This window comes from Aptenodytes forsteri, unplaced genomic scaffold (genome assembly GCF_000699145.1).
Source record: "Aptenodytes forsteri isolate BGI_AS27 unplaced genomic scaffold, ASM69914v1 Scaffold442, whole genome shotgun sequence".
NCBI classification, from domain to species: domain Eukaryota; kingdom Metazoa; phylum Chordata; class Aves; order Sphenisciformes; family Spheniscidae; genus Aptenodytes; species Aptenodytes forsteri.
The window spans coordinates 781,440-795,012 of NW_008794003.1; positions in this window are offsets into that span (position 1 = coordinate 781,440).

Consider the following 13,573-nt stretch of genomic DNA (forward strand, 5'->3'; position numbering starts at 1 on the left):
GGCTGCGAGTCTCGCCGCGGCGAGGGGAAAGGCGACTGGAGTAAACCCAGGTGTGCTGTGAGCGCCGGCCAGGCTCCTCCCCGGCCTGGCTGCGCAGCTGTGTTTTTGGGGAACTATTTTTAGGTGCCACACTGTGGTCTCCTTCACCCTGACAGCAGCCCAGTGTAGCTCATGGCTTGCAGTGCAGCCCTTCCAGGGTCACAGCAAGGTGCCCGGTGTTGGTCCCTGGCTGCTGACCTTTACAAAGGTCTGACTGCTCTGTGTGGTTTCCTAGAATCCCACACGAGTCTCCTCACATACACATGGCTTTATGGGTTTTTTTTCATCAGAAAGAAATTCTGAAACCTGCAGAGCAGAGACCAGTGCAACGTTTCCATCTCTGATGCCTGCACTTGGAGGGACAGAGCAGGTTTCTTAGGGCTCAGGAGGTTTTGAAAGTGTCACAGCTGAGAATGGGAGGTTTGGTCTTCTGTGTAGGCATTTGAACATTGTTTGTCTATGCTTGCTAATTTGATGAGAAAGAACAAGCTGTAAAAACAACCAATCCTTCCAGCAGGCCAGGAAAGATCAAGAGGCAAAGGAGTTTGAATAGAAGTCACTTCTTTCTTCGCGTTGCTGTGTTTTGTTCTGATTGTTAGCAGCCCCTCCTCAGGGTAGTGGGTGAGGACTGCTGGTTCCAGCCAAAGCCCGGGTTGGCTTGTTAGTAAAATTGTGATTACCCACACCCAGAGCAGAGAGGCTTCAGGTTGGAAGGTCCCCCCTTACTATACAATCAGTAACAATTTACTGAGTCTAGTTATATTAATGAACCTGTTGAAATCAGAGCAGTTAATTGATAAGATAAAACATACACTTACTCATGATCAGCACGGCTTGTGGCCATACAGGGCCTGGAAACATCTATCATGCAAAACATGTTAAAGGGAGTATGTGGTACTGGCCTGCATGTGTTAAATCGGAAAAGAGGACAAAATTCTCACATAAGGGCTCACATCTCATCACATCCTCAAGAGAATGAGGAAGAGGATCATACTAATACCTTATCCTGGCGTTGATACAAAGTCCAGGATACAAAAGAAATTCAGAGCAAAATGAGTTCTGTCACAGCAACCCTGAGTTCTGGATCCTGGCCAGAAACTGTTCCCTGCAGCCACACAGAGGCTCCAGTGATGAAAGGCATCATCATCTTCACTGATCTGCTCAGCAGACCCAGAGTCTGTAGCACAAGCAGAGCATTTGCACTATGGTGCCCAGGGCAGTTCTGGGCAGGGGTCTGTCTTGCCTGTGTGGAGGAAAGACTCAGCCCCCGCGTAAGCCTTTGGGGTGGGTGGTGCCTCTGATCAGCTGTTGGACTGCCATCCTTCAGGAAGGGTGGTTTGACTGGAAACCCCTGCAGGGTGCGAAGGTTGTTTCATCCCTGTGTGAGCAGCTGAATATGCTGTGGCTGAGGGACAGTTGAAGGGATTGTTGGATGTGAAAGACCAGGGAATCACAGCAAGGAACTGCAAGTGTGTGGGGGGCTCATGCACACTTGGAGACGCTATAGTGAAGAGCAAAGGAGGACAGCCATACCTCCAAGGAGGCTGAAGAAACTCCCCAGGGGCCAGACAGAACTCAGCAGAGTTTGCTGCCACTCAGAAAGTCACTGAGTTAACGAACATTAAGCCTGGGAGCAAATACCTGCCTGCAAGAATGCAGGAGACAGGACGGGAGTTGTCTATAAACTCTTCTGATGTGTTTGCTATTTGTCCCAGACTACTTTTAATCCAGTGAAGCATAGTTTAAAAGCCTTCGGTGTTCTTTGGGATCTCACTGTAATGGAAGAGTCTAGGCACCCCTCTCACAACCAGCTTGGATGCTGTCACCACACGAAAAAGAATTTGCAGTAAAAATTAGAATGACAATGAGCAAAAAATAGAAATCAGATATCTATATTCTCTAGAGAACATAAATGATTGAAATGACTACTCTAAAACATCACTTTAACCACATTGATCACATTACAGATCACCGTAGGATATTCTGATGAATTGGCCTTTGTCATGTAAAGACTCCAGACTTCGTCACTGAAGTTCCCAGCCTCCATGCACCTCCGTGTTCCTGGGAAACAGGCGTAGCTACTTCGTAAGAATAAGATGCACAACTTCTTAATTGCTGAACCTGGACCTTCAAGATACAACATTCTTCCTGATTTCGAGGGCCCTCCACAGCCACACATTACCATGTCAAATCAGCTTGATTATCAGGGACTTCACCCCGAGAGTGCAACCAGAAGAAACTGCAGTGCATGCAAGTTACAAAAGTTAATAGGGCCAAGACACAGCACTCACTGCAAAAGCAACTAGCCCTGCAGCTGCCCAGCTCCCATCTTGATTAGCTGTCCTATCTATAGAGTCCACTCTATACAGTTCAGGGTGAACATATTCAAACTAGCTCTTAACTGGATCACAGAGCAAGCCTGAATGCAGAAAGTACCTAGTTACATTCAGGCAAGCTCTGCGGTAGCTAATATGCCCTTGTTATCAGAATGAAACCTAAGTAAGCTCTGCTCAGTCTAAGCTGTTCCCAGCTACTATTAAGGTGGCCCAGGCAGACGTATACACATCGTATAGGAATGTGCAGCTCCCTGCTTGCCCATGACTGACTGCTGGCAAACTTTAAAGAACAGGCTTTTCAGCTTGGTCCCTTTGATCTCAGCTCTGTGGTTGCTGGTCATTAAAAGTGAATGTTTGCTCAGGGGACTTTTGTTGTCCTCGCCAAAGTGCTTCTTCAGTTTTGGGTCTGTAGCCTCATGTAATTCTGACTGAGCCACAGCAAAGCACACCCATATCCAGAGGAGAAGTCAAGCAGCCTGCTGGAGCCTGCTGCAGCGTAGTGAACCTGGGGAAATAGAGGTGTCCATATTGTTTGCATAGATACTACAGAATCCTGGATTTTCTGTGTCCTCATCTTAGTCAGCTGAGTTACAAAGACATCAACCCAAGAAAAGTCCTCAACCTGCAAATTTCTGTAGGTTATGAGAGTCTTTCAGGATAGCATTACCATACGCTTTTCCTGTTGTCACATTCCTCATTAAGCACCCACTGTTGGATACTTATCTGGGAGGCAAGATACTTGACCTACGATTTTTGTGTTCCCATCTGGTACAGCCAGCCCTTACATTTACACTCTCATGAATTGTTTAGATGACTATCAGAAAAGGTGAAAGTTGGTGTTTCTCTGTTCTCACTGTGTTGATACTGCTGCTAAACATTAATGTTATGTTAGTGTGTGGGGCTAATCATAGCACTGTTCCCAAGGCTAACTTCAGAATTCCTCAGAAGTCCCCTTCTGGCTGGGAGCTGCCTTGGTTTGCTGCCAGGCCAGGAATGGAGCTATGTCTCATCAGATGGCCCTGGAAAACATGGTGTGATAAATCTCAGTTTTCTCTCTGTAGATCTGTTTATAGATCAGCTGCTCATTCTATCGTTTCAGGTGACCACTGAAAAGTCACACACATATGTCCTCTCTCTCTTTAATTCAAAGTCAACTATTCTTGCTGCTTGCCCTGTTTGGTTGCTAGAATTCTTTATCCCTTGTCTGCTATACTGCATCAGCAGCAGAGGCAAGGTATGGCCATTGGGAAGCCGTTAGCACTGAAGTTGTGTTCAGCACATACCATAGAGATCAGCATCACAGCTGATGCTTGTTTTTGTTAGTTGAACTATCCTCCCTTTGACAAAAGTGGCCCTTCAGGTGCTGCTGTGTAACTCTTCAAAGGTGCTGTTGGATGTGATTATATTCCTATTGGTTATCCCAGATCTTTTTAAAGACTTATCTCTGTGCCTGATCTTAGGGTGTGCCTGTTGTGGCCCAGGAATTTTTAAGCACTGTTTGTTTTGTTGGTGTTCACAGTAGGATGGGGAGCATACAAATGTATTATTTCTTATGCTAGGGGTCTTACTGCACATGCAATCAACAATATAGGATTCTTTAGTTACCAAGTCATTGATTCATGTTATATTGATTTAGGTGTTTAGCTCTGCAGGCCATTGGTTTCTTTCCTCCTGTGCTAGGTAAGAAAAAAAGCTGTAACAAAAAGCAAGGAAGCCAGTCATGCCACTTTACTTCTCATTGGGTTGCTGTGGTTACACCATGTTTTCTAGTGACATCAGTGAGGGCTCTGTAATGCTTGCATGACGGACTGTTATGGTGCCTCTTTTGCTTGAAGAAAAAAAGATAGTTGAAGGGGAAAAAATTAATTTGGCCATTTGCATTTTTCCTTCTAGCTATGTTATTGTAACTAGGTGATTAGTGTTAGTGGTTTACAGAAGAGCAAGTGGTGATTTTTTTATTAGCTTTATATAACACAGGTACAAATGATTGTAGTTGATATGGAAACATAACTATTTTTCCATGACAAAAAGTTACATTTCATTGTTTCCAAGCTTTGAAAACTATCTCAGATATCTCCTTTTGTCTATCTAGGTTTTTCTGCTGTTTTCAAAGCTATTTGAGTTTTTTTCAAGTTCTTCCATTTCTTCTGTAACACAGAACAGCTGATTATCCTTGTTTACCTGGACTCAAAGTCCACGGGGTTTCAAAAAGTGTCAGGATAAATCCATGGAAGAGGAATCCCTCAGGGTTGTTAAATACAAAGACACCACTCTTGGAAGTTCCTGAGCTGCTGGTGAGGGAGGGCTGGGACAGTATTTTAGGAAGGTTTCATAGCATACTTTCCTTGATTTTTATACTCTTCCCTGATATCTGCTCTTGGTCACTGTTGGAAAGTGGACAGTGGGTGGAATGCATCATTTGTCTGACCTGCTATGGGCTCAGCTATGTTCTTAGGTTCTCACTGTTGCTGACTATGATAGGAAATTGCAATTTGGTTTGATAAATAACATCAAAGCCTAAGAAGTGCAATATCCTACATATTGTTTGAAGCTCATAGGATTGTAATGCCTTTCAGGTGGGCTTATTGCTTTATAGGAAAAAGGTGCTACTTTGGGGTGATTGTGTAGGTCAGCAACTGCAGGTTCTCTGACTGATCTGCTGTTTCCATTGCAGGCCAGGCAGTTCACCCATGTAACGGAGTCTCCTACAACGCAGTCGGTGGTGGGAGCTGTCAGATGTGCTTGGTAAAGACAAAGGAAGCAAGCAGCCTTGGAAACAATGGTTACAGAACTCTGAGCAGCAAGCAGACTGTGTGCTTAATGTGAGTAATGTCTTGTCTCCTAACAGGTTAACTGGTTAATTACACATCCAAGTCAAGCAAGGGCCATTCCTGATTTCACAGAGGCTGGGACTGTTTAGCCTCAAGACAGGAATGCGCAGGAGGCATCTTATTAGTGTGTATAAATACCTGATGGGGGTTGTAAAGGGGACAGAGCCAGACTTTTCTTAGTGGTGCCCAGTGACAGGGGAAGAAGCAATATAAGAAATTCCATTTAAATGTAAGAAAACTTTTTTATTGAGGGTAGTCAAACACTGGCACAGCAGCTGACCCTGATTTGAGCAATGGGATTGGACTAGACAATCTCCAGAAGTGCCTTTCCACCTCAACCATCCCATGATTCTCCATGCCTTTGTTCCAGGCAGTCTGAATTGTGGCATTCTCACATTCTCTGTGTTGTGTCTGTATAAGTTTTAGGTCTCGTCCTGACTCACGCTTTCCAACAGAAACACCAAAGGGGAAGGGCTTTCTGCTTCACCACCTAGGAATTCAGAGGTGGAAATCATCATCTGTATAGCTGCTGCAGTGTCTTTTAGCGTCATTCCTACCTTTTTTTTTCTGCCTGCTATGTCTGGTCTTGAATCATGCCAGCGGACACTGTAAAGCAGGTACTATTTTATTAGTACTCATTTATATTGTACTTGTCTTGATTATTGCAAATAATAGTATTACCACATATAAAATAAAATGTTACTGTGTTGTCCTACTACAGAACTGAGTGTCTTTTGGTATTCCCACAGCCAGTGAGTTAACAGTGACTGTCTTATTTTGTGTCTGTGGAAGGAAGAAATAGAAACTCATCATGAAAAAAAAATGCTAGAGTTTCATTTTGCAACAGCAGCTACCTGTGGATTCACTCAGAAATGTGACCATACAGTAGCCTCTAAGGCCCAGACTACTCACAAAGGCATAAACTTACAGGTTTAAAAACAAATACGGGGAAAAGAAAGGAACCTACAGGGGCAAACTTATGACCCATTAAACAAGCCTGAATTGCCTGAATTTAAAAAGTGTAGGAGACAAGCTTTTTTTTATTTTTTTTTTATTTAAAAAGTCTCTGTATAATACATGCCTAGTGCAGACTGCTTTGGTGACAATGAATACATATGTACAGCCTGTCTTGCTGTTGGAAATCTCTGTCCCAGAGTGAGTTAGCTGCAGCAGGGCTCAGAGCCAAGGGCGCAGTCTGCTATATAGTTTGCCAGTTTCAAAGAGATGAGCTATGATATCTCATGCTTAAATACCTACAAACAGTACAAGTAAGATGCATGACTGCAGTATGTGTGTGACCTGGAAAGGGGAAAGAAAAATTAAACACAGTATTACCAGCATAGATAAAACTCCAGCTGGAAATGGATTCAAAAGACTAATCCTTGGTAGGTAGCAGCACCTAAATGGGTGATGAGAGTTACATATGAGTTTTTCGGATCAGAGATCTTTCTTGCATAAGAATGAATGATGCTTATTGGGTTTGAACCTTACACAGTCAGTTTCTTCTGTCATAAAAATCTACTGAGTAAAGGATGTTTAAGTGTCTCAAAATTTTTTAAAACAATGATTCCTAGTTCTGTGGCAAGACGTAGATTTACAGTACTCATCACTAAATCTGCTGCTGATCCGTGTTGTAACATGACAGTGTTGTTAATAATATACCCTCTTTAGCAATCTCAAAGAGCTTTAATACAACAAATAAACAAATAAGTCATTACGATATTTGCTATTAGACTTGCAAAGTGTCAAGATAAGAATTTCCCAATCTGTATCAGTGCAAAATTGCAATCTTTCACAGATTTTCAGTAAAAATAAGGAAGGTCTGCCAGCCTTGAAAGTTTTCCACTGAAAGTGCAGAGAGAGTGAGCACTCTCCTAGGATAGTCAGTGGTCTAGGCATGTTCGTGCCTTTGATGTGGGATCAGGCAGCAGCAATCTGTTTGTCTCGCTTCCCAGCTGAGTACTACAGCCTTCTGGCAAGTGGCTCTTCTCGTTCCTGTCTCTGGCACTGGACAGAAAGTCTAAATTTGACCCAAGGAAAGTTTTGTCAAAAATGCTTTAATTGCTGCATGCATTCATGCTCGTGCGCACACACACAGAGTTTTTTAAACAAATGAGCATTCTTTGTATGAACTTTCTGGCCAATTCTAAGTATGTGAAGTTGACTAATAGGACCAACTTACCCACCACTGGAAAGTGGCAGCCGTGTACTCATGCATACCCAAGTGAACAAATTAGGGCAGGGACTAAAGAGAACTCTGCATGACTTGTAAAATGTCTTGATTTGAGATTTTGCTGGGGTATTCTCTTTAAACGCTTTATGATTACAAAAATGCCATGGTATCTCTAGTGATGACATATCATCAGAGAATCAGTTTCATGTTGAAAGAACTGAAAACAGCGTTTCAGCAAAACATGGAAATATTTTCTAGCAACAAGACAGAAACTGGCAACACTTCATTTTTCAGATAATTTATAGATTTTATTTCAGAATAGAGTCAAGACAATGTATTCTAAATAAGTGACAGGTTTTTTCAAGAGTTTTTATTATAATGAAGTGTGGGTTTAGGTAGCATGGGAAGCCTTCAGGCATGCTCAATATAGAGCTATGCATATTTCATATGCGTATTTCTGTATTACTATATTTAATTGTATATGTTTAATAAATTTAAATCCTAATTCTACTTTCCCACACTATCTGCTTCACATACAACAAGCTATTTGCAGCTTCTGCTCTTCCAGTTCTGTTGCAGGGACAGCTTTCTGCAGCATCTGAACATTTCACTAAACTTTACCTTATTGTTACTATTATATGATGAGTAAGATTTTGTGATTTATTCATGAGCTTAAAGCCACATGAATGAGCTTTTAGTGTGAGTCTGAGTACTTAGCTACAAGTGTCAATGCTTTTAATCCATATACTGGCCTCCAGGACAACTAAATTCATAGAGTAAAGAAAGGATTACGTTAAAAGGAAGTTGGAAAGATCCAGTTGGGTCCAACTGGCAGTATCTAAAGTTCTATTCGTCATAATAATGAATTGAACTTGGAATCACATAATGGTAACTGCTTAGAGCATAAAAAGAATTATAATCAGAAAAAAAAGGTTGACTAGTTATTGAAAAATAATTGTACCTTCATTACCCACTCAAATGTCATAATTAACACAAAATGCTTCTGGTTTTATTGTAAGGTGAGAAAAGAAGATCAACACAATAGTTTCTGCTACATTTGGCCTCATCTGGATTTTGTGATATTAAAGCTTCATTATCTTTTTTCTTTACAGATTTGACACTCACATACATAACCTCTGTTCTTTTGCAAAGACTAGACTTATGAGAATAACTAGTTTTAAATTCATTGTCCAATCTGAAAAGAATCTGAAATTTTGGTGAACTAGGAAGTTGACAAAAAAATAATTTTGTGTTTGGCAAACAGGTTTTTTGTTATAAATTTGATATAGTTAAAGTAAATTTTAAAGTGAAACACACTATTTCAAAGAAGTCAAAGTATTTCATTTTTAAATACCAACATATTTCCTTTTTTTCAGATTTTTTCTACACACAAAAATTTGCCAAAATAGATATAGACAAAATGTTTAATATGAGCAGTTTATCAGTGGAAGAGGATATTCAATTCAAATACTAAATCTATCTAGAGCAGACCTAGGTGCTGAGTGTTTCCTGTTCTGCATGTTGGAAGGTAACACCAAAAGCATCCATGTTGCCACATCTAAACTGACTTTTTTGGGGAGAATCATTTAAAGAGGCACCGCATTTAGAGATTACATTCATGCTATGTGCAGACAGGCTGACTTCCTTTCACTTCCTCCAGACTCTTCCTTTTGCAGCCTGACTTTCATTCAGGAGCCATGCAGGTTGTTACCCTCCTCTCCGTGTCATCCACCTACTGAATAAGACATAGCCTGCATCCCCTCCTAACTATTTCACATATTTGTTGAACGAGACACTAGCAATCTGGTCCTACGGAGCATCCAGCATTGAAAAACAAAAGAGGAGAAAGGAAACTTACGTCCAGACTTAGCATCATGACTGGCCTACTTCCAGGAACCATAAAGCAAATGCTTAAGGTGTATTTCCGACTGGGGCATCTGAAACCTGAGAGTGAAGCGTCTTGGTCCACTCACATGAAAGAACCGCAACTTCCTTGTGATGAGTGGTAGTAGAGCAATTGCTGTATTTAATGAAAGCATATGGAAGTCTGGTCTTTCTTAATCATAAAATATGAAGTAAAACCATGAGAAACAATAATGGAAGTTCATCTGAAAATTACAGTATAAATGATGATGTTAATGTGAAGACTTTTTACACCGGATATGCACCTGTGGCTTACGTATGGGAGGGGGAGTAACATGAGTTTGGAACCTACTGGTAAAATTATAATAATAATATATTATTGCAGAGCGACGAAGAGAGAAAAGAGCTTAAAAATGCTCCATCTTAATGAGAGATTACTATAAAAAGAAGACTAGACAAATAGTCATAAAATAAAATATGATATAATGAATTAGTTTGGCATTATAAGAGAAAGGAAAATATTATTAATTTGTGAAGCAGACAGTCATCTTTGCTACAGAATTAAAAGTGAGAGAGCTCTTATAAATGCTACCCACACGATGTAACACCTCACCAAAGCTCAACTATGAAACCAACTTATTCTGCTGATTACTGCTGTTCTAGCCATCTTTCCTGCATGTAAAACATTAAGTCAGCCAGTTATGAAGCTATCGAATGTTTCCAGAGTGTCACTTACCAGAAGGATTTGATAACTTACAGAGAAATGAACTGTTTTGCTTTCTGATCTTGATTAAGTACTGCTAACATACCACGTTTTGTGACAGTTTCAAATGTAGACTATTTTTGGTTCTTGTTTCGCCCCCAAGTATTTCTACAATTTTTGTCCAGCTCATTGCATCTAAATTTTTAATCTGTATGATGCAAATCAATTAGAGCAGGTTTTGTGTTTCCATAGTACCGCCTAACACTGTTTCTAGTGTAGGAGAAGAGAAGGCCTATTTTTAATCACCTATTTGTGGTGTGTGTTTGGTTTCAAATGAAGTAAAAAGTTGACAATAGCAGGAACTAGAGACTGTTTCTACAGAACTTCAAACACCTCAGCTTTCCCTACACACCAGCACATGGAGAGGTCTCTGCAGTGCGCCTGAAGGCCAACAGAGACCAACGTTTAATAAGAATTTTCACAGGGAGGAAGGAGGTTGAGATATTTCTCATAGTTTATGAGGATGCAAGTGCCCAGCACTAAGTACTATGGAAGTTAGTACGTACCACTCCTCTCACACTCTGGAGGGACACTTTCTAGTTTGCACAAAAGTAAGCAGCACTTCTGCTGGCCTCATTCATCACTAGTTCAAGGTAGCTACAAATCCTCAAGCAGAAGCTCTAAAAGCAGGACTAAGGTGTAGTAAGTTAATAACCTATTTCATGTAGAGCAGGATTCATTTATTGCCTGTGTGTACTGAACTCTAGGATTCTTTGGGGTCTTGCTACTCAGTTTCTAGTTTGAAAGAAACATGGAGTATTTGCTCAGTGTAGATATTTTTATTTATGTAAAAACAGCAATCCTATATTTTTTGTGTAAATGGCAATCTCAGCCCAAACATTAATGTTCATTTCCCACAGAAAACCCACATCCCAGGCACTGATCCTGGCTGGGAAGGACAAAGCACCCTGCTGCTTGTTCCAGCTTTCAACACAAGCTGCTGCATCACTGGGCAGAGCATGAATGTCAATAAATCCCACCCACGACACAGCATAGTCCAACCAGATGTTACCCAGTGTTTCAAGCTCTCCCAGTTGTATCACATATCCTGTTACAGGAGGTGGTCTTCTTAAAGTCCCACCTGTTGGAATCATGTAATTATGTGAGAAATTCCATTTTCCTTAAAAAGAAGGTCTTGGTTTTTGTTGGAAAAAACCCAACTAATCCAGAAGCAGTCCAATGACAAAAGAAACGTATCTCAAAATGGATTTTTTTAGTCAAGGTCATAGCTGTCAGGTTGCCTGATATATGGTTTCTCAGGGTTGTGATGTGATTTTCCTGCACTCTGGCAGGACAACTCTGGGCAACTGCAGCTGCACAGTTACTGTCAATGATACAAAAGATTACTCTAATGGCTGCCCTATGTGTAAAGAGTTTGTAATGAAAACAAAGAGCCATCAATACATTATTTTTCATTTTGAACAGTCAATATTTCATTAATTACTAAACTGGCTGTATTATAGCTAATAAGTAAGATTTGCTTTCTTATTATCAATTCTACTGGTGAATAAAGCATTACATAGCATGTTTGCAACACAGCATGTTTGCAAGAAAATTGCATGCCTTATAAATATTGTGCTATAACAGAATTCATCCAGATTCTTTAATCCTAATTTTGACTGCATATTTTTATTTTCGATTTGTAATATACTTATATTGAAAAATGCCTCTGTCTTACCGCTTCTGCTGCAGGAAGCTTGCCTGTTGCTGCTCCTGTGAACAAAAGGAACTTGAAAAGTTTGGGACCTCATTTGTATCATGAGGATGTTTGAACAGAGCAGAAGTGGTGTTGTGTAGAAACCTCCCACCACTGAGCAGCAAATGAAGCACATCAAACTGAACATTTTAAAGTACTACTTTTTCAAAACAACAGCCAGAAGAGAATGAGGAAGAAAAACCATCAGTGAAGAAACTGAGAACTTTTTGTTCAACTGTAACTTCATAACCACCAAAAAACGTTCATTAACATATAAAACCATGACTGTGGTTAAGACAGCTGACTACGGAAATAGAAAGAAATCTCCATTTTAAAAGCTAAAAAAGGAAGGAATAGTGACATTTTGGGTCGTTAATAATCTCCTACTTCATGGAAGCATCTGCCATGTCATGTCAGCAGGAATTATTAATGATTCCCAATGAAGTTTTGTCCCTTACCTAAACTATTCCTTGCTCTGTCCTTCTAGTAAACAACAAAAATTTTTAAATTGACTTCAGGGACAATTTTTACAACACCCCTTCCCATAGTTACTAAGATCTTTTATCAGTAGCTGTTATTTGCTCAAACATACCATAGTTCCTCACCATTCCTCTTTGATATACAATATAAAAGTACCCTTAAATAAGACTGTTCTTTTATCAGTCACAAAAAATATTCACACAAAATGATAACAAAGTCATGTAAGTGCTGAATGTCTGTGTGTAAAAGTACAGGAATAATTATGCCCAAGTGATGCTCAGGAATCTGCAGGATCAGCAGAGTATGGTGCTGTGTATTTGTAATTCTTTCCTCATTCTCAGCAGCTTAAAAATTTTCTAAATTTCATCACTTCCCCACACCTCCCTTCCAGCCATAAGCCTGCATTCAAAATTTACGTTACCCTCCAGGGACTGTAGAGGCCCCACAGCCTAGCTGTGATAGAAGCTACCTCAATGTATCGTTTATGTGTTCAAGCAAGCATGCCGTTTACAAATGTCAAGAATAAATTGTTTTTAGTAATGCATAAAACCATCTGCTATACAGCAGCCTTCTTTGGTTTGGATTTCCTGATATAACTCTTGGCTGTATCATCTGATTCCTATTTATGACTCTCCTAGAGGCAGAGCTCTTTAGTCACGGTTCAGACTGTTTCCGTTACAGGGAAAACTGATGCATTTTCTGGTTTATTTTTCAGGGCTCACTCCCCAGCAATAGCTTTTGTCTAGCGAAAGGAAGAAGCCAGTCGTATCTTACGTTCCAATGTACTTTGCCTCCAAATCTCACCTCAGCCCCTCACACACATACTCATACTCTTTGGAGCTGCAAAGCTTGAAGCCAGTACTCGGACAGGAATTGTATCAAACCAGTTAGGAGTTACCTGACCAATGTAAATGTTGGTTATTGAAAAACAAGAAGATAGGCCCAGGGAAATCTTGACTAAAGGTCAGAAGGTTAGGAAGGATAGGAATAGGTCAACAAAAGTCTGCCCTTGCATAGCCTCAGGGTCCTTGATTTTTTTTTTTTAATTTGGTAAAGATCTGTGGAAAACAGGATGAATGGATTTTCCCTACAGACCTCAAGGCCTGACTGAGTAGTGAGTTCAGATTCACATATTTCTCCAAAGAGTGGGGAACCGGAATATTTCACAGGAAAATCTCTAATGCTAAAATGATGTACTACTCATTGCCTACTCATAGAGTAGCCAGGCGGGAGACTTTTGTCACTCATAGAGTAGCCAGGCAGGAGACTTTTGTCACATGTTTTTCTGTATCAGCTAGGACTCTGATAATTGAAAATGGCAAGGACAAAAATAGTTTGGATAAAAAAGTGGATGAAAATGAAAGTAGAATATTGGAGGGGGGGGGGGGGGTG